The sequence below is a fragment of the Vidua macroura genome, chromosome 14, assembly GCF_024509145.1.
Source record: "Vidua macroura isolate BioBank_ID:100142 chromosome 14, ASM2450914v1, whole genome shotgun sequence".
NCBI lineage: Eukaryota > Metazoa > Chordata > Aves > Passeriformes > Viduidae > Vidua > Vidua macroura.
In genome coordinates this window covers 18,738,131-18,764,529 of record NC_071584.1, presented here as the reverse complement: position 1 = coordinate 18,764,529, position 26,399 = coordinate 18,738,131, and the positions used below count along the sequence as shown (strand labels likewise).

General features: G+C 37.3%; 1 protein-coding gene across 1 annotated transcript in view; it reads right to left on the bottom strand.

The window, feature by feature from the left end:
• PCDH11X (protocadherin 11 X-linked) overlaps nucleotides 1–26,399 on the bottom strand; it is a 383,656-nt gene that overhangs the window by 331,053 nt on the left and 26,204 nt on the right. The gene's annotated exons all lie outside the window — the stretch shown is intronic.

Genomic DNA, 26,399 nt, shown 5'->3' with positions numbered 1-26,399 from the left:
CAGGTAAGGAAACTTATTCTGTATGAGAAACATAATACACTACATGTTTGACTGAAAATGTTCTTTATTTCTATTAACAAAAGCTTCTCTCTGATTCACCTTCTCTATTACTCCTGTGGGTGGCCGTGTCATTCCCATTTTTTTATGCATCTAACTTAAATCAATTGCAAGGTGTGTTTTCCACCTTTAGATATGAAACCACACTGCACTATCTTCATTTCTGGCCATGAAGAAAGCTTGCAGGGGGGATTCTGACTCCTGCTTTGGAACAAACAGCACCAGAAAAGCATTTTGAATCTTCTTCATGTTGTGAATTGAGCTCCATTCATTGTCTGAGCAGTGGCAATAGGCAGTGATAACAGGAAAGCAAATTTACAACAGAATATAGAGTGTCAATATCTTTGAATATATTGATTTATGGCCACAAAAAAATTCTTTCTCCTTTTCTTTCTCGACCGCTGGATGACATGCACATTACACTTGTATGCTTAATTAGGGATGTCATTACAATTATTATAGGAAAATGTGTTCACAAAATTCAGACAGCTGAACAAAATGCAAGCTAAAACTGGCACAGGCACTTTTTTCAAAGCCAGAAAATAAATGGTTAATTCCTTTGCCCAGTCAAAATTTGGTTGAGTGACCCACTTGGACAGAAAAAAACAGCAGTTTTCTAGTTTTAGTAGGATCATTAAAACACCATTAGTTTACTTTTAACCTTAGTACAGAATACTAAGGTTAATACAGTCACTTCATTTATTATTTTCCTGCCATCAGGGGCTAAATTCCAAAGGATATTTTCTAGGCTACAGCTATCATGACCAAGCATGTTACTCATTTCTGAATGTAGCTAAACCCCAGTGGTACCATTTGGTTTTGTTGACATCATGCCAAGTTAGATCTGTTTCCATAACTTATATTTCTGCAGGATTTTGGAACTTTACAGATGATTTTTGTGGAAGCAAATATATATAACAGAATATATTTCCTCATAAAAAAGACAATAATAGATGATGTTAGCTGTCATGACTAATCTTAAAATACTGTATGCACATTAACAAAGCCTCAAAAGTCCACGGGAATTTGGGCAAGGACCACTGGTCCAGTTCCAGCCATGCACTTTGCACCGCATACCCCAAACCAGCATCCTCACAACTGAGGGCATCAGACACAGAGCACAGATTTTGGAGAACCTGGGCTGGCAAGGAATTGATGAGGTGTCCTAACCCAGCAAACCCTTTTGCAAGTTCCCAAAGGCTCCACTGCACTGCCCACTCAGAGACAGGTCCAGTAAACTTGATCTGCTGTCACTTGTCTCTCCTTTGCTCTCAGGAAGATTTGAAGTGCATCAGTGCTGCAATGCCAGCTTTCTGTAGATTTACTTAGCCACCCTTTCAACAATCTTGACGGACTATTTTGATTCTTGTAGTCCTTTCTCGGAGTAATTTTAAAGAAACACTAATTAAAGCTTGACTGTTCAATAATGCATGTGCTTCACCCTCCAAAATTTAGCTGAAGGACCAGCCCCTGAGCAGCTGCAGTGCACATCAGCCCAATCTGCATGGGAGCCATGCAGGGCCAGAGGGGGATTCACTCATTCTGTGCAGCAGAACTGTTCTCTTCCTTGCAAAAAAACCCAAAAAGTGATCTAGAGATTTCTCACTTGAGTGGCTGAGATATATTTTCCTGGCTTGGCAGAATACAAGGCCACGTCTAGGAGATGTTCCCATGTTGCCTTGATTTTTAAAAGTGTTAAGTTTTCTCTTAAAAGCTTTAAAGTTCTCATAAAACTTCTTTAACCTGCTAATAACATTTACATATTTGAGAATCAAATCCCATACAATTTGATTTGATTTGAGAATCAAATCCCATACAATGTCATGCATAAATAGAATAATTTACATATTTCTCTGTAGGTAGAGAGAAATAATTAATTTTTAGACCAGTGTGGTTAGAAAAGTAGTAATTCCATCCTCCAATCCACAGTCATCTTTAAAATTCTATAAATACCAAATGTTTGAATAAAACTTACTCTTTTTTAAACTTACCAAACTTCTCTGTACTCATTTTGTGTCCAATAGCAACATTCCCACTTTTGTAATCACCGTGTGATGTCACTACACTGCCACTCACTTTGAATTAAAAGAACAGCTCAGCTGTGTTAATTTATTCTGCTGGATCATTTTGGGCCATCATTCCAATCATGCACTCCCCATGTTCTGCTGAATGCAGTGAAAGAAACTTGCAGGAAGCATCGTACAAGAAGATCAGATTTGATTTTTTCATCTGCCTTTAGGAATGGCTGCAGGTGTTACAGCCTGTTCAGTGCTATGCAAAAAAAATGGTGATGCTTTTACACTTATTTTTTTCCTAACTTAAGCATGTTTTAAGATATGGAATAACAACAAAACTCCTTACATATGAGAGTAAAGAATATAAAAGACAGGAAACTCCAGCACTTTAAGATATCTGCCAGAATGCCAAACCATTTTTCACTTTGCCCACAACACGAGGCTTTGGGTCTGCTTCAAGCAGAGGAAGCAGAGTCTCTCTGGTGTCAAAATGCAATGTTTTCTGGGATGGTCTTGTATTTCTGGAGCTCATGGCTGTAGGGTCACAACCAGCTTTCTGTCATGCTTTAGCATCTCTCAGAAATTAGTGTGACCTCACTGAGATGTGACTTTAAAAGATCTCTCTGGTATTCTTGATTTTGCGTGACTATTTGTACATAAATTCACAGGAAATTACTTTTATACCTTTATTTTTAATTAAGGTTTTTAATTCTGGCTGTAGCTACAGTTTTCCTAGATTTTAAAACCTCAAACTGAATTGCACTGATGCTACTCATGCTACCAGAAAAGAAGAAGATAAACCTCATGGAATAAAAACAAAGACAAAGATAAATCTATCCAGTTGCCACGGTGTACATCTTATAAATACATGGATGGAATCTATTCATCATCTTTATTTTATAAGCAGGCAGAGAGAACCAGAACTTAGAGAGCATCACTCAGGGAGAATGAACCCTATAGATTTATCTTAATTATGAAAATATGACAGACACTATCTGACAATAAGTGCAAGTAAGACTGCAAATGAAAGTGATGGACTTCTCAGAATGAAGAATTAGACTTTTATCTGGCATCTTCCAGAGCCGAGTGGCCATGTCACTGCTTCACAGGCATTTCTGTTATCTCTAAGAGTATGAAATCTTTAGAGAGCAGGAAGGCAAAAAGATAAAATTCTGTTATTTTTCTGTTGCTATTTCATTCTAAATGATAATTCAAAAAATACCAGCCCTAAAAATTTGGGGGGGGATTTTTATTTTAAATATTTAGTTGGGTTTCAGTGTGATTTATGAGATTTCAGAATTCTGTCCTTTTTTTTTCTTTAATAGAATTTATCCTAAATTCTTCAAAACTTAAAATCAAAACTCATCCTTGCTTTCCTTGTCATATGGAGATTTTTTTCTCACTCTGTTCACCAAAGAGGCTCCAGCTGCCTCTGCCTGGTGCAGAGAGCCATTATATGACAAATAACTCATAAACTTTTCTTCCCAGGGAGATAAAGTCTGTTTTGAATGTCTGTACCAGGAAACACCCTACACAAGGATATCTTGTCCATTCTCCAGTTGCCATATCTTCTTCCAAGTCAAACCAAAACAGAGATCCTCAGTGAAATCCTTCTAATGGGAGCACTATTTGCAATTCTCAGCTCAGGAGTTCCTTTTTAGGGTGAATCAGGACATCCCTAATCCAGTCCTAGATCCTTTCTGGCTTCTGTTCTTGGCTTCCCTCTAATTTATGGGCTCCATCTGCTGTGAAATTTCTCCACTATTTAACACCAACACACAGAGATTCCTATACAGCACAAACTGAGCTCTCTGGAGTGGTTCATTATATTCATTTTGCTAAAAGGGCAATTGTTCTTAGACTGTGAATTGTTGAAGGATAATTAAAGAAAATTGTTTCAACTTAATAAAATCTTTTTGCTGGCCACCTAAGAGTACTCAGTTTTGTGAAGTGATATAGTTCCTTTAAATAATGGATAACAAGGTTAATAGTTCCTAATATGTGGAACAAGTGGTCAATAATTCACAATAGTAATTACTCTGATTTTTTTTTTCAAAAAGCTTGCCGTGTCCTTGTTATGGGAATGTAGCTAATAGAGACTGAAGACTACTAGGCCCCATTTTTTGTTCTAGATGTAGTCAAAAATAATACAGATTTCCAAATGGGGAGTTTCTATGTCCTCTGAAATAGAAAAATCTATGACTGTGTTTATCTGACTGCAGGGATTCCAAACAGACTGCCATTAGGTTCTACTGTGAATAGCTTGGTAAACTTTCCCAATAAAAATTTCTTCGTTTTCCACTGAATTTTGGGATGACACTCAACAAATTGTGCTACAAGTGAATGTTGTTCTATATTTATCTGCAAAATTGCAGATAAACAGAACAACTGGTCAATAAAAGTTTGTGTGAAGCAACTTCTTCAGGAAGGCAACACAGGAGTTCTCTTTAAATACAGATCAAGAGTTATCATATCACAGCTCTCTCCTAATTCACTGATTCTGAATCTTGATTTCACATTTTCCAGTATATAAAACAGGCACTGTCTTGGGTGAGTCCTTGCTCCTTCTGTTTGCTTGAACAACATCTCATTTCACTTAAATTGAAGATTTCCCATAAAACTTCCATTGGTTCCCACCTGCCCTTTTTCAGGATGACTGCTGAGGATGACCAGCACACTTCAGCAACACATTAATCACGTGTCTTTATTGTTCAGAAATCTATACATTATAACTTCTGCTTCTGAAATGGAAGAATTGCCTTCCACTGCTTCACAGTAATCTCCCTCTCGTGAAAAGTGTTCAGATCATCATTCCTGAGCTGACAACTCCTGCCCTCTCCAATTGGCAAGGTAACGTTGCCATTACACCTCACTTTGATCAAACCACTGTCCTACCAACCAGGCTGGTCTTGTTTCAACTCAGATTCATCCAGTCCTGGCTTAACCTGGTGAGAGAACCCCCAGTGAACAGATGTGAGCAGCAGTGGATCAGCAAAGAGAAGTCTTGATTTTAATGGCCCTAAACACAGGCCGTCGTCAGTTCTAAATATTTAAACATTTTTTTCTTCTGTAGACATCTGTAGACAACTGGTGAAATAAACATGTGTACACACACATCTCTCTGATTAATCAAACCCAAAGTAACTTCTGCTTCAAATTTGAGAATTAAACTACAGTTTAATTTGACATAATGCTCAGTTTAGCTTAATGCAACACTTCATTATACAGACACACAGAATTACCTGACTTGATGTAATGTCATAAAAGGTATAATTCTCAGTGTAACCTGCACTGGTTTGGCATGTGGCTGAAAAGATGGATCTCTAACCTGTACAGAACACTGAAAAATTAAGTAATTTGAGAATAAATCAATATGGCATTAGATAAAGGAGTGGCAGTAATGGAGTTATCTGTAACCCCAGCCATTTCAATGACACGTGCATTCTCAGTTCAACTCCATGTTTCATACTGGCTGCCTTCTTAATGATGACCTGGAATGACAACCAGGATGAATGGAGTTTTGGAGAGCTGAATGCACTGAGCCTGCTGTGCTTCCCCAGAAGTCAGTGTTAGCTCCAGCAGGGAGCAGAGCTTGTCTGGGTGGTCGGAAAAGCCCATCTTAGGCGTGTGCAGAAGTTGGAATTTCTGAAAAACAGGAATGACCTCCTACTCTCCCAGTGGCACTCAGCAGCTCAACTCCTGAGCAAGTGCAGTTGCCTCTGATTCCACTGTAAAACAGGAGCACTCCTTCACTATGATAATCAACTGCCAGTGCTTTGATTCAGTAGAAGGAGGTAATAGAGGGAGCTAAAAGCAGATAATGACCCTCGATCATCATAAGGGTCATTAACTCCAGCAATTTACTAAAATACTTCACTTTTTGGTTGTTGTTCAGCACTTGAGATCATGCAAAGATCCTTGGCTGCATATAAAGCTCCAAATGAATCATATCCTAGAGAGCAATAGCAACCTTCTGCCACTGAACAGAAAAATAAAATGGGTCAAAGCACAGTGAGGGAGCAACGATTCTAAAATTTCGACCTATGGAATTTCACAGGTAAAATTAATACAGCAAGAAAAGATGGGAGAAAGCAGTAGCAGAATATCACACTGATTTCAAGGCATGGGAAGAAGCACACACACAACAAAATAATCTAGAGAAGGGCACTCCAGGGAAAAGACCTATCCCCACAAGTATCCAATAATGAAAGAAAACTGGACATAATGAAAATGAACCTCCATTAATATGATTTCCCAAAAGGTCTTTCCTTTTTTTGTATTAAATTTCAACTCACACATCAAAGTGAGTGAGAACCCAACTGATTGGTTTGCTGCTACAGAACTGCAGATTTGCTTCTGATTGAGGAAAATTGTGTGGGACTGAATTGCATTTTTAAAGGTTAGCAGGACACCTTATGCTCTGATATTGTTTGTTCTCATTTCATAGGGCTTTTTCTCTTGAGGTTTCATCTCCTTGTAGTTTGCTTCGAGTGCAAAGCTGTGAATAAATAAAATGCAATACCATGTACAGTATTGCAGAGAGGTCTTCATAGAAAATCATTTCACTTCTTCATTATACTTTTATCTTGCTCTCTTTTTTCCTACAATATCAGCATGCTAGTTCTCCAAACTAGAAGAAAGCAAATTAGATGAAGCACAAGATTATTGCTGTAACTTTGGTTTTCCATTAAAATAGCTACAAGATGTAGCCTTGAAGAAATCAGCCAAATAAGAAATAATAATAGAAACTCTTTTTTTATGGCTCACCAACATGAAGCCATCAAAAGTAATTTTTTTTTTTGTCAAATTATCTTAATAGAAAGTGGATTAAAACATGGGTTGTGTTGAGGTTGGATTTCTCTACTCCTCCAATTTTGCATGGGAGTATCAGAACTATTCAAGTTTGAAACCTCTCTAGTCTGAAATTTTTATCACAGAGTAAGAGCAGCTTTGCCTCCCTAAAACACAAACCCTAACAGGACAGGAGCTGTCCTTATGCTGAAAATGTAGTTCAGGTGTCTAGCTAGGCTTTGACATAGATCTGGACATCACAATAAATGTATTAATTAATATCACAGGGGATAGCAGTAGATGAGATTTGGGATGTCTGTCTCCAGCAACAGTAAAGACCAATAGACTATTGGAGAAAAAGAAAAAAAAAAAAAAAAAAAGCTGTAGAACTGTATTACAGTGGAGTTTAATTTCAGTTTTCCCACAAGATAAGGCTCTCTTCACCCCTCACAGTGCTCCTTCCAAAGGAAGAATACATTAAAAACTGCCCAATACATGACAAAATTTCTGGACTTCAGCAAAAGTTATGCAAAGAAACAAGTTTCTTCTGCTTCAAATATTTCAGTGACATTTTAGGAGAGTCTGGATTTAATTTGGATGAAATCCTCCCCCTCAAAGTGCCCACTTCCCATCTTCCCATCACCCTACTTCCAACTTCTGCTCCTACACTCCTGCATAAAGATGCAGCTGTGCTGCTCAGTCTTCCAAAAGTTTCAGGGAAGGGGAAATTGGCAACTGACTGCAATATTTTCCATTTATAACCCATCTCAGATGGGTTGATGACAAATTATCATTCTTAGTCTAGTTTTTCCAAAAGCAGCCCTGGTGGCCTAATCCAAGAGGATCAGGAAGTCTTTAAAAGCATGAACTCAGTTTAGGCTTTGCAATAGTAGCTATATGGTAAAATATCCAGTGTTTTCTGAAAGAAGCTCTCTGTGGACTGCTTGTCCCAAAATGTTTTGCTGCAGGTGATGGATCAGAGAGCAGGGACACAGCTCAGGGTGACACTGACTCTGCCTGCTGGCCCACGACATGAATTTTAGCTGGGGAGGCCACAGGGACTGCCCCAGGTGTCCCCGACAGACCCCACTGTCACTGCCACACTGCCAGCACAGCACACAGGGGATGGCATTTCCCCCAAGGGTGTGGGAGAGGTTTTACAGCGACTTCTGTGAGCCAGAGAGAGGTTTGAGAAGAGGATCCATGTTCACCCCTGAAAGAATTTCCTACCAAGGTCGTTGACACAGAAACCAAGAAAGAAAGAAGGAGAAATAAGAGAAAGCTGAACTGCCTGTTCCAATGAGCACTTTGCTTGTTTCTCATGACCAATAAGTGTAAACTTATGAGCTTTGTAAGAATGTATAAAAAACATGCATGCTAGGATAAAAACACTTTGAAGCCTTCTGAAGATGGAGCGTGTTGCTTTGTATTGTCTCCATCTCAACTACGACACAAAGGTTGGCTGCATCACAGGAAACAAAATCCTGTGTGTTAGCAAGGGTGAACTTTGCAAAAAAAAAGCAAGTGCTGACACCACCCACTGCCTGAGGACAACATTTCTCACTTTCTCCTGATTCATGGTTTTCATTCTGCTGGAATGAACCAGGATCCACTGCAGTTTGTCTGAGGCATGTGCCTCCTCACTGAACCCCCCCACAACCCCTTTCCTCGTGTTTATACTGGTTATAACTGGCATGCCAAATAAACAAGGCAATGGATGCACTTGGGTCTTTGTCAGCTTATGGCAAAGAGTAAAGCAGGTGAATCAAACTGGTGAAAATGCAGATACAAAAAGGCTTTTATGATGAGAAATTAATGGTAAGAAATATGATCATTTTAACACAGCATATCAATTTTATATCAATTTATTCTAGAGAAATAAGGGGAAATTTATCAGAGGGTTTAATCTTTCTCTACACAGTAAAATTTACTAATATTTCAAACAACTTTGAACAACATACAGGGAACAAGCACCCTAACAGTAGAGTCAATGGAGGTGAAAATATCTGAGTACAATACTTTCACTTACTTTGAAAACTCCTCTTGGTGTTATCTATCTTTTAATTGCCTCAACTTTCTAACCAAGAGCAATCTGCCTACAGGACTGAAGGTCACGGCTTCAAAATGTTCTCATCTTTGTGAGCCCTGGTTTTTAAAATTATTTTTGTATTAGATTTCAGAAACCATCTTACTCAGCCTCAGCTATCTAAAAGCCAAGTGTTCACATAGTTACCTCCCACAGTACCTAGAGGAAAGAGAGTTAGAGTGACTCACTGCAGCTTGTGTGAGCTACAGCAGTGATTCTCTCTGTGTGGCTCTCTGTCTTCACCTCCTACAGAAGAAATGAATTCCAACCTAAGTCCTTCATTAAAAAAAAATATATATATATAGTTCTGTTACCTTTATAGTCATTCAATATGGAAACTATTATCACTTGGAAGAAATCACTCTGAATGTCTGTCTTCCACATCCAGAATTCCATCAGCCCAAGTGAATGGTAGGGCTGCAGGTGCTCTGCTTGTCCTCTCTGCCCTGCTCTGACAGGAGATATCCAGGCCTGACACATCTTCCCTCACCCCCTCTGTCAGCATTTCTGCTCTAAACGTGCAAAAGACAATACAAGGAACCCAAAGATAGTTACAAGGAAAACAGCACCTCAACACTTCTCAGCAAAAAACTCACAAAATGCTGGTGTGAGAGGGATCTGGTGACCGCTGTTTTGGTGAGATCTCACCAACACCTGGATGTGGCTCCATAAACCCCGTGGGCTACAGCCAATGCACTTCTGCCTCTCCTTGAGAAAACCCCAATCAGCCTCAACCACACACCAAACAGCAAGGTGACAAAATCCAGTTTTCTTTATTGTTTACATGGTAAGGAAGGGGTTTTCCATCCCCACCTATCTGTTTTTGCATATCCTCCCAAAATATTATGACCATATGTCCCATGGATTCACCTTTCCTTCTCACTCTCCTGGTTACAGCTGCTGTGGAGCTGACCCATGAGGTTTTGAAGTTGTCATTTCTCTCTGTAATTCAAGTTATTGGTTGATCCAGCTGTAAAGATTTAAGCTGGATCAACCAGCCTCTCCTTTTCAAAAAACAAAATTGCTATTAAGCCTTTCTGACCTTTTATCTTTTTCTTCCAATCTCAGGCCACAGGATGGCTAAAGGAAAAACAATTACAGAAAAGAAAATCCATACAAAGCTTACAACCACACACGAGTCCTGGAACACAAACAGTGTAAGCCAATCTTCCACAGCCCCTGTTGAAGATTATGATACAGTCACTTGAGAATTCGCATCACAAAACATTTCTTTTTGATCAGAAGTGGAACATCCCTGTTCCAGCTCCTCATTCTTCTCCCTAAATAACAGCCTAAACATAAAGCAATTAAAAAAATAGCAGCAGACTAATAATCCTATCCTATTTAAACCAAACAAAAAACCAACCAGTCATTGACCCATCATATAAAATTAACACATGGCAACTTTTGCTTCATTGTACCAAATCTGATTTTGTCCCTCATGGAACCCAGTACTTCTGAGATGTATAAATTAAAAGTGACTAGTCAGACACTTTCTTTTCCAGAAATAATTTTAAAACAAACAACAAACAAAATTAGTCCCACTGAAATGAGTTCAAATGCAACAGAATTCATTTGGAATGACAACTTATACAGATTTACCCATAAGGTTGTGACATCCACTGGTAAATTATAATTTATTAATAGAGCACTCTGTATTTGAATATGAAATAAATGAGTCTAATTTTTAATTTATTTTTTTTAGATCAGATGAGAAGCAATTGAATTCAAGGTTCATATTTCAGCACAGAGTGTTCTAAACTAAATACCTCCATTAAATGCAGATCTACATTCATGACTTGCAGTCTTTAAACCTGTCTGGTGTAAAATAAAGATTAAGTGGCATTTTTCATCAGGACTTGATCTTGATAAAAAAGTCCTTTTTGCAGATATATTTGATATTCATTATGTTTCTGTAACAGCCTCTGCATCTCCAGTGTTATCAAACCTCAGCAGAATCTTTTCATCTTAATAATACAAAAGTAGACTTTGTGTTCTCAACCCTGTTCTCCTCAGATTATCAATATAAAAGCTTTGATTGACACGGGGAGAGGCAAACCAGTTGTGATTAAATCTGAGCTTTTCTTTGGGCTGGTTTCACAAGGAGAGAAGGTTCTCTGTCTGCTATGACACAGCAGGCTTTGTCTGGCCATTCTCGTTTTTGCAGACCCTTGGACTGCTGTTCTCAGGAAAGGGTGCAGGGAGTGTTCAGGTGAGTTCCCCATTTGTGGCTTTGATGAATTCCTGCAGTTGATCAAGCAGACAGCTTGTGTCTCTCACTCATTTTCAAAGGAGACAACACTAAATGAGTTATTCAGCCTCACAGAAGAAAATTGATATCTTTGATATTACACAAACACATGAGATTTCATCAAACCAGCAGTTGACTTCTACTCTTTTTAATTTTATTTCCATGTGATGTCCACTCGAATTATATATGATTTTGGGAAGGTAATTCATCAGTTCCTAAAAAAAATTCCCATAGTATTTCAAATTCTTTTTTTTTTCTTTTTTTTTTTTTTTTTTTTTTGTTAAAGAAAAGGTTGTCAATAGATTTGGGAGCTCAGTCATTTAACCCTGAGTTTTATCATTTTCATTTTCTTTTTAGCATTTTAGATACAGGGAAATAATTTATTAATGCAGCTTTACATTGCATTTAAATAGAAAATGTAACAGAATGTATCATGTGAGTATTGTCAGGCATTTTACTTTTGTAGTTCTGAGGGGGGAAAATAATATTATTTCATCAGAAATTTTCAACAGTAATTTCAGAGTTTCAATAAAAATAAATAAGGAAAAATAGCATATTAAAAAGAATGTTAATTTCATTAAGTAACAGGAAATGTCTGAAAAACATTGAGTTATAAACAGCTATTCTACTGCGGAGGCATAAAAATGATCTACAGTCACAAAAAAAGAAAATGCATCAATGTGAATTATATCCGGCAAATAAACATTAAAAATATTTGGTTTGCTCTGCTTTAAATTTTTCCTATTTAAATATAAATTAAATGTATCTAATATAATTTTAAACTTTCATGCTTTTGCCCTCTTTTAAAACATAGATATGCTTATTCCTAAAGGGGCTGCAGATGACACAGGGAACAGTTCTAACACAGAACACAGTTGCTTACTTTGAAGTATTCTCCACATTGCCATGGAGGAAGAACAAACCCTTGGAACTTTTGATGTGTAAAAAATGGATTGTGCATGAAGATTCTGTCTGTGGGACATGGACAGATTTCACTCAAGCAGTGAATGCCTTTAGAAAATAAAACTCCAAAGAGGCTTTGTTTCTTTCATGACAAAATTTCAGATTCTCTCATCTATCTCAAGAAAAATTATGTTCTTCACGAGTAAGATTAGTGCAGTTCATTGTGTGAAATTCCACAGTTATCATATCCTCATGTGAATTTAATAAAGCTCAGCCTTAGCAGCTCTTGAACAGCAGCCAAGCATTTGATTTGTTCTATTTCATTTTATTCATTTAAATGCATCTTGCTCCCATCTGGAATAATAAAAACAGTTCAAGGAGTTATTGAGTTAAAAAGGGGCAATGAAATAATGGAATATCCCCTTCCAAACCCTCTCTCCTAACTCTGGCTGTTTGATATCCATTTCAGAACTCATGTTGCCATCTCCTAATTCCTCAAAGGCAGCCTGTAAGAGGATTGTCAGGACAGATGTTGGAGCCCTCACACAACTGAGCACAGGCTGTCTTAGCCCTGCTCAGTGTTTCAAAGCCAAACTACTGTAACTAATAAATCATGCTTGGGAGCTGAAAGCAGATAATTGTATATCTTGTATACAGGAAGCATCAAAAGCCTTTTTTTGCCTCCAATTACATTTTCCTGGTCTAATTGTTCCTGACAGAATTATTCCTGTCTGCTTTTAATATCCAGTGTTCGAGATAAGTTTCTGAAGGGGTTTGATGTGCTCATTGTGAGTGAAACAATCAAGATTGTGTCAACTTCTCAGGGCTTTCACTATAGCTAGAGGAAATTCAAATATAAATTCCCAACATATCTATAAAATAAAGATGAAAACAAACATTGGTGAGCCATACAAGTGAGCAGCAAACAGTGCACCTGGGCGTTCACCCCAAAAATGCACACAAATAGCTAAACTATTTACAGTTATCAGTAATTTGAATCCATTGGATATTTATACATGTGGATTCATAAAGACATCTAAGATTCTGATTTCCACTCAAAAACCTCTAAATTCTTGAGGATCCTATTGAGGACTCTGTAGATCCCATTCTAATATTTTCTTGAGGAAAGTATTGGAAATCAACTGAACAAGACCCAGAGAAAACTGATCTGAAAGAAGCTGGTTTCGAGTCCCATGATTGGAGTAGGTGACTTTCACAGATCCCTTGGAACCTGAATTATTCTATAATTCTATGATCTTTAAGAATTCTGATGTAAGAAATAGATACATATTGTGTGACCCACCAACATATCCTAAATGGTTCTAATATATTGCCCAAGGTTTATACACTTGGCACTAATTACTTTGGTTATTATCACAGTGCTGTGATATCAAATGTCAAATTGACACAACACCAAGTGCAAGACCTTACAAATGTCTGGATTCTTACACAACCCCCCCACCTTAGTTTCAATATATTAATAGTTTCAATTATATTAATATAAATAGTTTCAATCATATTAATATAAACATAGGAAAACATAGCATTAAGAAAATCTTAAACCACCCATTAAAGACAAGAAAACAAGAATCTCACCGTGTTAGACCAGATATATATTATTTTTCAGCATGGAAGAAAAAAGACAGTATTTGATGGACAGGACATGAAGTAACTCGGGTTAAAATTTGGCCAGAGAGATAATGCATAGAACTGGTTTTACGATAAACCTGATGAAGAAAGGGAATGAATCAGGGAAGATCCTTTAGCAGGGACTGATTTACAGCTTTGGCCATGTGAGTTTTTTAAAATACATTCATCAAATCCTCCAGCCGCTTGTTTGCAAAATCAGTAGGCTTGATGATTCCCCCATGTGTAAGCAAACACCAATCTGTTTATCCATGTTTTTTCAAATTAGTCACAATGTCATTTTGCTAGATTAAAAATCTACTTCAGGCTGTTGAAAAATCCATTCAGCCTCATGCTTCTAAACAGCAGGAAATGGCTTTGAACACTGGCTTATAAAAAGAAAAGTTTTAGGAAATTATATTTTTTTGTTTGTGTATATATCTATATAGGTGTATAACCTTCTACAATGTGTAAACTAAGAGTTAAAAAGGTAAGCATTCAGTGTATCTAATGAGACACTTCTGAAAAGTATTAGAGATCTGTATTTAGATAGAGTCACTGCTATCTGAAGGAGGAAAACCAAGATTTTCTTACAGGATTTTTGGTAAATCCCTTGTTCCCACTCAGGTGCAGAAAATATTGCGGATCAAGGTGACTCAGCACGGGCTGTGAGCAGTGAATGCAGCAGTGCTGATCACTGCTGCTAAGAACAACAACAATAATAATAATAAAAATAACAATATCTCCCACACCTTTCCAAGTGGCAGTGGCTCTTAGCCAGAGCTCTCGCTGAGTTCTGAGTTCAACACGAGTTAGGAGAAACACTTCTTGTACAATTGCAGTTGTTTGGGCTTCTAACTTTGAAATCAATAGCAATCAAAATCCCAGCAGGCTGGAGAAGTTGTTGCTTCCCTTCTGCAAGGCTTGAGAACATAATCCAATGTTTTCCTCCCCTCTTGAAGTTTTGTTTACAAATAGACTTATTTAAACAGAAAAGCCCTTTTCCACCTTCAGTTTGATTCTTTGGTGTGTTGGCTACAGACAGCTTCATGTTCAACACCTCCAAAAACAGAGATTTTGGAAAAGAGAAGAAATACTAGGAAATACTTGGGCTTTCATAGGGCATAATTTAAAATATCTGTACCTATGAGCTTAGGTAGTTGTCATAACTGGGCACTAGCAAGCAAAACACTTGCTTTTACATTTATTTTCGTGTATTTCAAGAAATAAAATGCAACAAAGCTAGAAGGCAGTTGATTGTTATACAAAAACTGTAATTTTACGTCAGATAAGTTTAAATTAAAAAAAAAAAAATCAATTTTTTGTACCATCTTCAGGAATTAAAATAGTTTCTTCTAGTTAAATAGCAAAGGAAACTGTACCATATAATTTTCCAAGGCTGAGTTACTTTTCTTCTTCACTTCCAGCTCCAATCACTTGCTTTTTCAAAGGGAAGGAAACAATTTTTAGCAATTTACAAAAACCATTTAAGAGTACAATAAAGACACCTTACCTTTCAATCCCAATAAATCCCTGATCTGAATCACTTTTCAGCCCAGACGTGAACACACAACCACATGTTCAGATCCCTTCAGAATTAGCAGCAGAATTCTGCTGCTTTTATCCATAATGAGTCAAGACGAATGCAATTAACAAAATATGTGACTTAAATGTGACTTAAAACTGCATCTGCAAAGATCTCTGATGTGGCACTTAGGATTTTGATTCAGTTTCTCACCACAATAATAATTATGGACTGAAAAGATCTTCCTTTCCCCTCATCCCTTCCCATCCTAACTCCTGCACGTTGGCCATGACTTGGCTGTGCAGACACTGGCCAAGTCTGGTTGTCAGAAAATCACAAAATTCTGAGTAATTTCCAATTACTCAAATGCCCTAAACATTCCAAGGGAAGGAGTTTCCAAATTCCAGTCACCCCTTTGAAGTTCATTTGCTTGTCTGAAACACACGTGCCCAAGTGTCTGGAAAAGACCAGAATTTGTCCAGTGTTGGTTTCTTTCTCATGCAAGAGAGGGAGAGAAAAACCAGCAGCACATGGATGGTTTAGATCCAGACCTAGGAAAAGTATTTTTGTGTGGGAAAACCTATGATTGGAGAGTTTCATATCACAGCCCAGGAGAAAACAGAGAACGGGAGCAGAGGGCGCCTCATCCATCCAACAGCCACGGAACTTCTCTCAGGAAAGGATGAAAACAGTGCTGAGAACAACAGGCCAAAATTCAGCTCATGATTCTCAGCTGGAATTCAGAGATGAGAAATCAAACCTCGTACCTCTGACATCATCATTCAGCTTTTATTGGATATAAGTGATTTCAGCTTGAATGAACACCTTCCTTGGAAATGAGAACACGAATGAAACCTATTTAAAAGATTGCAAAAAGTCAATAATGCCCCTGAAAAATTCCTGACATCACACTTAATATCCATCTCTATGCATATAAATAACAGAATTTGATTTACATGTGTCTATTTATGAAATAAGCAGAAGCTCACAATTTGAAGAAAATACAAATGTGCCATTTTGCTACATTTTCAGTGGTAAAATTTAAGAATATGAGTCTATTTAGTAGAAAAAACTGTATTTTAGAATACAGAGAACAGTATAGGAATAAGTAAAATAACCTAACGAAAGAATCATAGCACTAAAACTCAAAACTGCACTTTTCATATTTGTATCCTAACCTCCAAATCACCAAGAGTCATTTTCTCACATATTGAGAACCCAGTACATTCTCAGAAGGGAAGACAAATCTTCCCAAAAATCAAATAATGTGGCAGATTGAAATCCTTAGAGCCTGGCTATCTTTCACAGCAAGAGATATTGGGATGGGCACATCTCTGCAGTTTCAGTCTGTGCAATATTTACTGCCTAGAACCTTTGTTAATTGAAAGTGTGATAAATGTGTATAGACACCCTCGTGCTCCCTATATAACAGGCAAACAAAATACAGAGACAGATATAAACACCTTCAGTGCATGGAAACATCCTTGGAAAACGTGTAACTCTCGGAATTCCTGCTTAGATTTCTTTGAAAACATTGTAGACAGAAGAAATGTGCTGCTAAAGAGTTTGAGGTTTTCAAAATGGAATATTCCTTCATATATTTCTTCTTGTAAAGCTGACATGTGGTTAAGTTATTTAATAATCATAGCTCCTAAACTGTGAAAAATACCAGTCTCTGTAGAGGCTTGTGGTGGGCATGCATTGAGCAAACAGACCAGAGGTGTATTTAAAAGCAGTGCTTCTCCAGAAGGTACACAATATAATATATATAACAAATATAATTGTCAAACCAAATTTATTTTAGAAAGAGATAAATAAGACATAAAAGGAACAGTGCTCAGTAATTCAATATGAAAGCAAAAATATATATTCAAATCATTTGTTAAAAAGATTTTACAAATAATACGTAAGACCAGGATACACCATAAATATATGTTTTATGGTAAAATGGGAAATCACCAGAGAACTGGAACAAAAAAACCCTGCAGCATTACAGTTTATGTTAAAAATATAATTCTATTTACATCACAAACCAGTTTTGTTCCTGACAGCCCCCTACTGCTCTTCAGAACTGAACTCAGAAGGATTTAAATCCCCCAAAGTTCCTGCAGTGCCTCTCTTGCTCTCAGGAGTGTTTGAGGTCGGGTGGGAGGGAGCTTTGGTAGACACACAAATCCAGAAGAATTCCAGAATAATTGGCAGCACAGCACTGGCTGCAACCAGCTCATCTGAGAGCCAGCCCTAGCTGCTGTGCTGGAGGGCTGCAAGCAGCTGTGGGATCACTCACACCTAAAAGTGGCAATAAATAAAGAAGTTTTCTCTTTGTTCAGCCCCACATTGCACTGGAACTGACCCAAAGCTCTGGGGCTTTCCCTACAGACACGGCCTGGCTGCTCTGGAGATGAGGCAATGAGCACCAGAGAAAAGGGGGAATTCCTTGAGAAGTTTATACTGAGGTGACTGTAATAATTGCAGTCTGAAGTATGATAAATATATTGATATTCCAAAGAAAATATAATGAGCTGTCAAGTTCAAAAGTAACATTTGGTCAACTCAGTGATTTTTGCTCATAATTCACTCTGACTTCTAAGCAGTCAAAAAAAAAAAAAAATTCTGCAGGTGAAAATATTTGGGAAACAGAGTTGGTTTTGAAACACATATATCTAGCTTTGACTGAGGATACTAATACTATTTAAATCAAAAATAATAGAATTTTTTGACTGGCCTTCATCACAAAAAAAGCGTAGAAATTGATATCCAGCACACACACATATTTGGTCAATAACCATTAGGCTTTCATGTACCCATTCAACCATCAGGAGGAAATGAACTCCAAGCAAGTTTTATTCCAGTCTATGAAAAAACAACTTTCTAAAAAGTGATATTTAGATGCAAGAAAACAAAAATTGAAACAGACAAAACAAATGAAACTGAGCCACTTAAGAGGTTTCTGGCTTTCCCTAAGGGCATTTGGAAGGTTCTCATGTTTGGCTGGGCTGACTCATGAGAGAACCAGAGGAGGGAGATTACTGATTGGGACCAGTAATTAAACCATGTGGTGTACCTTTTATTTCATTTATGTAACTTTTAGACATTTTAAAATCATCCAAGATGCTTTCAGAATTATTTATTGGTAGACTGGAATGATAGGACCAGTGTAATACCAGGAAAATGTTAGAGCTTCAGTTAAGTTAAAAGCAAAGGAACTCAAAATGAAGATTATTCTTCTCTGAAAGCACTTGACTGGTGCCATTTAAGTAGGTACAAGAAAGGGACTTAGCAAAGGTTCTCTTCATGCTCAGTGTAAGAAAGTAGGCACTTCTAGAAGGTATGCAGTCCTAAAATCAAAATAACCTGCCACAGCCTAGCTATGCTTTGTCACCAACAGAGAAAAAAAAAAAAACTGAAGGCAACTACATGTTCACTTGAGATGACTAAATTTCATTACTTAAAAAAAAAAAAAAACAAAACAAAACCCACAAAACCAAAAAAAGAATCCAAAAAAACGTTTGAATGTAAGCATTGAAATTATTTGGTGCTTCTCTTAATCAAACATTAAGTTTATGTATAGGGGTTTTCTTAAAAGGGAAATCCAACCTAATTCTTGTAAGAAGAGAAATCCAAAGACTCAAAGTAAAAAAACAGAAGCTCAAAGCCTGTGCAATCATCCTGTCTGCCTGACAAAGCACTCTGAATGGGGCCCAAGGGCTGTCACTCCAGCACTGAATTTCCCCATCACCCACCTAGGAAACACCTCCACAAACAACTGCAGCAGCAGCCAGCAGGAGCAGCGTGTGGGACCCCAAACAGCACTTCTGGGAGAAAGCCCAGAATGAATTTTAAACTGCCTGAGCTGTGGCACTGAGTCCATAAATGTCACTGCATGTCTGACCACTGGGAGTGTTGGGGGATTTTAGTTTGAAGCATAAATGCTGCAAGGCTGCTAAAAATAGGAAGAGCAAAACTGTCTGACAGGTACATGAACTTCTTCCCAAGAAAATGATCCCATCGTGGGAAATGAAAAGCTCTCTGTAACAGTCATAGCTATAATTATGCGATACAATATGCTGAATTACAATACGTACTTCATTATTAATAGAATTTATTTTACAGATCAAATAGCCAAATACACATTGTTTTTTTTTTTTTTTAAAGAGCCAGATAGCAAATGTGGAGCAAACTATAGGCAACAGTCATGGTAGACATTCTGCAGTCCAAGAACTGAGGCAACGTGATTATTAAGTACAAGCCTATAAATATCTTTACATCAAACATACAGTAATGTGTAAGGACTCCATGTTGTAGTCTAATTCATGAATCATTAATAACTTTTTTCTTTAAAAGAAAGTTCTATATACTGTATACATCCCAGTTAAAAGCAGTGTCTGTATTTCATTTTATTCTAGCAAACTAATATTACATGTCTTCATATAAGTGCAGAAAACAGGGTTCTTTATACTCCTTTGCTTCCTAAGAGATTTTGCATTGCATATGAAATTCTAATATTATAGATGATACATATTAAGCATTACTCCCTAAAATGTGAGGCAATATACAAGAACTTGCAACCAACCTTCAAACAAAGCTATGATACTCAAGTTTTATTTTGTAAATGAGCCGTGGTGGATAACAAATGATAATATAAAAAACTTTAGTTAAAAAAAAAAAAAAAAAGAAAAAGAAACAACAAACAAAAAAAGCCAACCAAACAAACAACAGCAAAAAAAAAAAAAAAAACTGTCTAGAATAATAACTGGGGAAGAAAAAGAAACAACAGTAGGCCATTGACCCCCATGTGCTGGCTAACAGTGAAAAAATTATGTCTACTATTTCCTATTTTATTACACTGAAAACCAAGCCACTGGATTTGTGACTCTCTCTTTTTAAATAAACACACTTCAAAAAGTTAAATGTTTGGCACCTGTTAAATAGACATTATCTAGACTTCAGCAAGCAAAATTAAAATTAAATTTTCTTTTTAAAAGTTATGCGAGTGCTTTCCAGTTATTTAAAAGGTGACCATTTATTACAAAATGTTGTGGATAAGAAAGCGGGAAGTACTAGTTTTTCACTACTACTATTGTGCCTGAAAAATGAGAAAGCAGTGACTTGATAATTTCTATTTATGATCCATAGCAGCAATATCATCATTAAAAATATTATGGATACATATAAATAACACTTAACTCTTAACATGTATAATGGTGCTATAAGTGACAACAACTCAGTTGTTCTTCTTTTAAATGCAGGGAGTATAAAGAACTTTACATTCTCTTTTTAACATATGAATAAAATTTATTGCTCCCTTTTAATATATTCATAGAAACAAAATTCCTAATTGTTTCAACTAAAATAAATAAGGAGAAAAAAAAAAAAATCCGGGACAAGGAGATGATTACAAGCAAAATAAATTTACCATAATCACCGACTGTGAAGAAGGATGGGTCACATTACTTTGTTTTCTTAGCAAAACTACGTTATAGAGCACTATAGCACAACGTACTAAAATTTCTTTGTCTTTTCCTTTTAAAAAAAAATCCTTGCCCTTGATACCTTTCAGTAGGGCAGCTTGAACAGTTCATGGTCACTTCCAAACCCCTCTGGAGATGAGACGATAAATTTCTTCGGCAACCAGAGACAGGACAAAGGGCTTTCTCGTGCTATTTCCTTGTTTCCATGTTTGCTGGCTTAACATCATTGAGTACACGTACGACTTCAGTACATAACATCAGCTGCGATGGCCTTCAGAGCTGGCAAACAGAGAAACAGCATGAGAAAAGCCCTTTCCTGCAGCATTTTCACCATAAATTGTCACGCTCGCTTCCAAATTTCTACCAGAGCTCAAGCACTGCGCGGTCTGAGATGTTCTAAGTAACCAACTATTCCTGGTGTGTCTGTGCTCCCAGCTCAGGCCAGGATCTCTACACACAGAGCACAAATGCTGCAGCAGAAGGAGCCACAGGAATAGCTTCTATGGATATTATTCTAAGTTTCTTACTCCTTTTTCTTTGCTTTATCCACTCAAACCCAAAGTGCTGGTGCAAGATTAGAGCTGTCAGAAGGCTGCTGCACTACCTAGAACAGGGTCTACAGGGGTTTTGTGGACTTCATGCAAAAGCATTGCCCCTAAAAGCATAAAATATTTTTTATTTGAAGAATTATTTTGCATCTTTAATCTAAATTTATCATCAACGGGATTTAGTCCTAAAGATTCACAGAAATTAAGCCATTCTGATCAATTATTTGACAGAAAAGAAAGCACTGTCAATACCATAGTCCCCAAGACATCAGCCACTCACTGGTCAGGAAATTGCTATCAACTGCAGATTATTGAGTGCAATACCTTCTGGGAGAAAACAGGGAAATAAACAAGTGTGAAAATTAAACCAGAGTTAAGTCAGACTTCACTATTAGCAATGGCTTATAGTTAAGTAAGACATTTGAAATAGCACAGTTGGGTCACAAGGAGAAAAGACCAAACTTTTCAGTTATCCCGCTGAAAAAATGATGTGAAATGCACTTAAATGTTTGAAAAATCACATTGTTTCCACCCCAAGGCAAGTGGCTGTTGGAGAGGGAGCTGTGTGTCATTCTAGCTTGCACAAAAATCACTCAGTTATTAATGCTGGAACCTCATTTACCAACTTCAGTATAAACTCAGTCAATGAGCTCTTTCTGGGGAAAAAAAATTAACAAGTGCCTTTGTTTGCTCTGAATTAAGTTTGTTTTTTTTTTTTTTTGTCATATTCAAAATCTTTCATTATTTCCTCACACAAAACACAAATTTCTTTTTCACTCCTTTTCATGCTTTATTTTTGCCTTCTACTATGAGGCAAAGGGGACACTTTCCAAATACCTTCCTCCATGCTTTTCCAGTGAAAAATATTAAAAGAAATCACTGAAGACTTTCTACCAGTGTTGCACAGAGGACAAGCATTTTCTTGACCAGCTTTACATCAGTAGTGATGCAATTTAAATAATTGCTCGTTAACTTCTGACTCGCACACTTTGTCTCATATTCCAATTAGAAATCTCTTCTCTAAATTCAAATTTCTTTTTTTTTTTGGGGGGTGAAATGTATGTACATGGCAGCAGATCAGAACCACAAGCAAAATTACCAGTCAGAAAATTAAGGTAAAATAACAAGAATACTTAGAATCACAGTAATCCATTTTGAAATGGCCTTTAGGAAGGGCTTATACCAACACTTATTTAGCTAAAATTTAGGAGAAAATGTTCTTTGAGTGTAATTTACTCTGTATCTGTCAATACAGAACACCAATACTATGTCTATTTTACACCTCAGAGCATCAGCCCTGCCTACTGATGGTTACAGGATTCTAAATTAAACTCACTGTTATTACACAAAACAAAAAAATCCTGCAGCTAAAGACTGACAGAACAGGTGAGTTTCAGAGCTGTTCTTTTCAATATTCCTTCCACTCACATCCTGAGCACAGTGTTCTCATAGTGTAATGACATTTCACCACATTTTAAATCAGAAACCCAAATATCCCCTAACTGTAAGCAGGTCTAAGCAGGCAGGGATAGAATCACAGATGGAGGCAGTGGGGGCCCAAAATGCAATATATTTGAAACGAGGGCCACTTCCCATTCAGGTTTCTGTGAAGGGTGTAATGTCTTTCTCCATCAGCTCCTAACAAACCAGCAGAGATCACTGGGACATCTGAAATTCCTAAGTGTGGATAAGTTCACAGATGAGAGAATCCGGCCAGCTGAACACCACTAATGAAGATTTGCATCAGCCAACACGACAGAAATCCATCTCCATGCCTGCTCCCTCCCTCAGCAGCTCCCCCAACATGGTGCAGGCAGTGCAGCTGAACTCACTGATGGACCAGAGACCCGTGGGGTGAAGGGAGAAGCCCCCAAAAAGGCAGAAAATCCCAGATGCAGAGCACATTGCACCTTCCAGCTCCTCCAGTGGCAGAGGTGCTGCCTCAATGGGCACTAAAGTTCCTCAAGTTGGAAAAATCTTATTCTGGAGTTAAAGATGGCAACCCAAAAGACCACAGGATCTGAGTGACCAGGTGTAAATTTGCCAAGATTTCCCCTGTCCCTGTGGAATGCATTCTACTGTTTCCAAACAAAAGGAGCATCTGAAGCAGCATTCAGCAAGAAGGAGAATGCACAGCAAGTTCAGATAAGTCTTTGCAGCTTTACCTTCTTTGAGTCAAGCTGCCACAGATAACACTGTGCTCTATAATTGTGCGTGTTTTGACTAGACAGGCTGATACCTAGACAGGCATTTGAAATGTCTGAATGTTGTTTTAAAGTGCATGAGCAAAGATTTCAGATTATGAAATCGTGTTACATGAAAATGAGACTGAAGCAAACTCCTCTCCCTTCTTCTCATCATTCCCATGCAAATGCAAAGAGAATTAGAAGATTTGTGTCAGTGTGGAACACTTCACACAGTTTGCTCCCACTGAGGTGAACATCAAAAATAACTGAGCTTTTACAAAGCTTGCAGACAAGTAAACTTTAAGGATGCTCTTATGTTTCTGCACCAAAGAAAATTTCTGCAAGGCCCACGACTGCCAAAACAATGGAAATCTGATGACATGGAAAGTCAGTTTTATTTTTATAACACTCCAGATATCCTAGTTTGAAAAGCCTTATTATGAATAAGCCCCTTCACAATTTATCACTTGGTAAAACTCCTTTCAAAGAATTATCTCTACTTCATCCCCCAAAAGAGCATACTACTCTGAGGGTCTATTGTCCCTGGTAGTGATTAACTCCTCCTGGTAACTTCAGAGTAGCATCATGCCTCTGCCCCTTGCCCTCTCTCACATAAAAATAGAGAAAATTTGACCTCTCTTTTAGGGGACATTACATTAAGAACATATTTTCCCTTTTCAGTTTCCTGAAGTTTACGATTCAAAGTGTCCTCAGCTGCTTCAGGAGTCTCCAATTGCTTCCCCATAAAAATTTCAGCTGTGGCACTGCTGTATTTATTTGCCCACATGACCACTAAAGAGATATTTTTGGGGGTTTTTAGTAGAAAAACCTTTCTATCTTTGCTTACATGCTTTTGAATACAACTGCTATAATGACTTTCTGTCATTTTATAGATCACTTAGACAAATTTAGCAGTAAAGCAAAGGCATAATTTCCTTTCTTTAAAGACTTGAATCAATACCATTCAGACAGACACAAAATTTAGAGCATCCAAAGAAAACATATCTTTTTAGCTGTAACACAATATTATTTCAAATATCTGAGTAGAAAGTCTTGCATGGAGTAACCTAACAAGAATTGAGATGTGCAGCCTACAATAATATCAGTCCCCAATACAAACTGAAGAGACACTTCACAGTGAGCAGAACCTTCTCTAGGCTCCTTCAGAACTTTTGGCTTGTAAAATAGCTGCACTATGGTAAAAGTGATAAATTATGATATTCTCCCCTCACATCAGGCATCTTATTTTCCCTTTTCAAATTAGCACATCTCTCCCTTGTTAACTGAACTGACTCGTCCTACGGTTTTCTGCAAATTCAGAGAGTGCCTGACACAAAATCATCCGGAACCACAAGGATCCTGGAGGTGTTTGAGGCTGAAGGGTGGTGGGACAACAGCTGGAGACACTGTTCCCTCAGGGTTTTTTTTTTGTTTGTTTTTTTTTTTGTTTGTTTGTTTGTTTTTGGTTGGTTGGTTTTTTTGTTTTTTTTTTGTTTTGTTTTGTTTTGTTTTTTTTTGTTTTGTTTTGTTTTTTTTTTGTTTTTTTTTTTTTTTTGTTTGTTTGTTTTTTTTTTTTTTTTTTTTTTTTGCTGGCTAACAGAGTAGCCTGTCCTGAGACACCTTCCAGAGTCCCACAGGAGATAAAACTACCCAGACTCCAAATACAGAGCCAGGGTAGGAGTGACTTCTAAAAGATATGTTGAGTTTTACGAAATTCTTTACTTGTTTTTACTTACCAAGAAATACAATTTTCATTTAGTCACAGTTGAACACACACAAAGGATTTCCTCTAATGGCCCAACTGATGTAAATAATGCACTAATGAAATTACATAAATTTTTAAAAAATATGAATTCATGTGTTAAAGGTGAATGCTGGTTCCAAATTAGTGTAAAGGGCCATTGTGGTGATTAGTTACCCTTCCTCCAAACAAAATGTTCACTTTCATGCAGAAAAAATATCCCTGAAAGAAGGATAGCTGCAATTTTAACAAAATCAGTACAAATGGTAACAATAATCTCTTTTTTTATCTATTCACCATATCATCCTAACAATGTTAGGTGCAGCTCTATGAAGATAAGCTGGTATCAGCTAGTGAGCATTAAAAAACCCCACAGCTCTATTCTGCTTTTCCAGATAGGAACCCCCTGTCACAGACCTTTAAGGCACAGATAAAAGGAAATGCTCTTTCCCCCAACCAACTTCTGCAGAAGAGAATTGCTTCCCATGCCACTTTCTAGGTTTTCACTGCCACAGAAGGGGCTTTGAGAGTCACGAGCTTGCTTTCTTTGTTAGCAGCATTACTGCACGACAAAGTGGGTTTCAGCAGACAATGGCAGAACCTTTTTGACTCACAGGAGCTGCACCAGAACTCCATTGGAAAAAAATCACTTAGATCAGGCCCAGAGAAATGCTGAAAACAGCACTGCCCTCTGCTCAGAGTTCTGGGAGTTCAAACAGATGAACAAACTGGCAAGAGGCTTTTCTGATATGTAATTTAACTCAACACACCTAAATACATTTCTAAAAAAATGTTATGCACAGTGATATAGATTACCATACAAATTTGTGTTGGTAAAGGAACGAAATACAATAAAATAAACAACATATCCTGAAATTTCCAAAGATATGATGACTGCTCTACAATAAATAAACAACATATCCTGAAATTTTCAAAGATATGATGACTGCTCTGAACGAGAAGCTTTTTTTATGCACGTTGTTATCATTACAGTTGTAACCAAACAAAGTTCCCAGAAAAAAATTCAGCTGGAGGTAGAAATTTACCAGATTTAGTCATGCTGAGGATTTGTTCCCGAGCAATATATTAAATTAAACATATTATCAAGTTAAAATATATTATGAATAATAAAATAAACACTCCTGAAGTAAGTGTTACTTTAGTGATTAATTCCTTGACCAACTGAAGCTTAGCTAAAA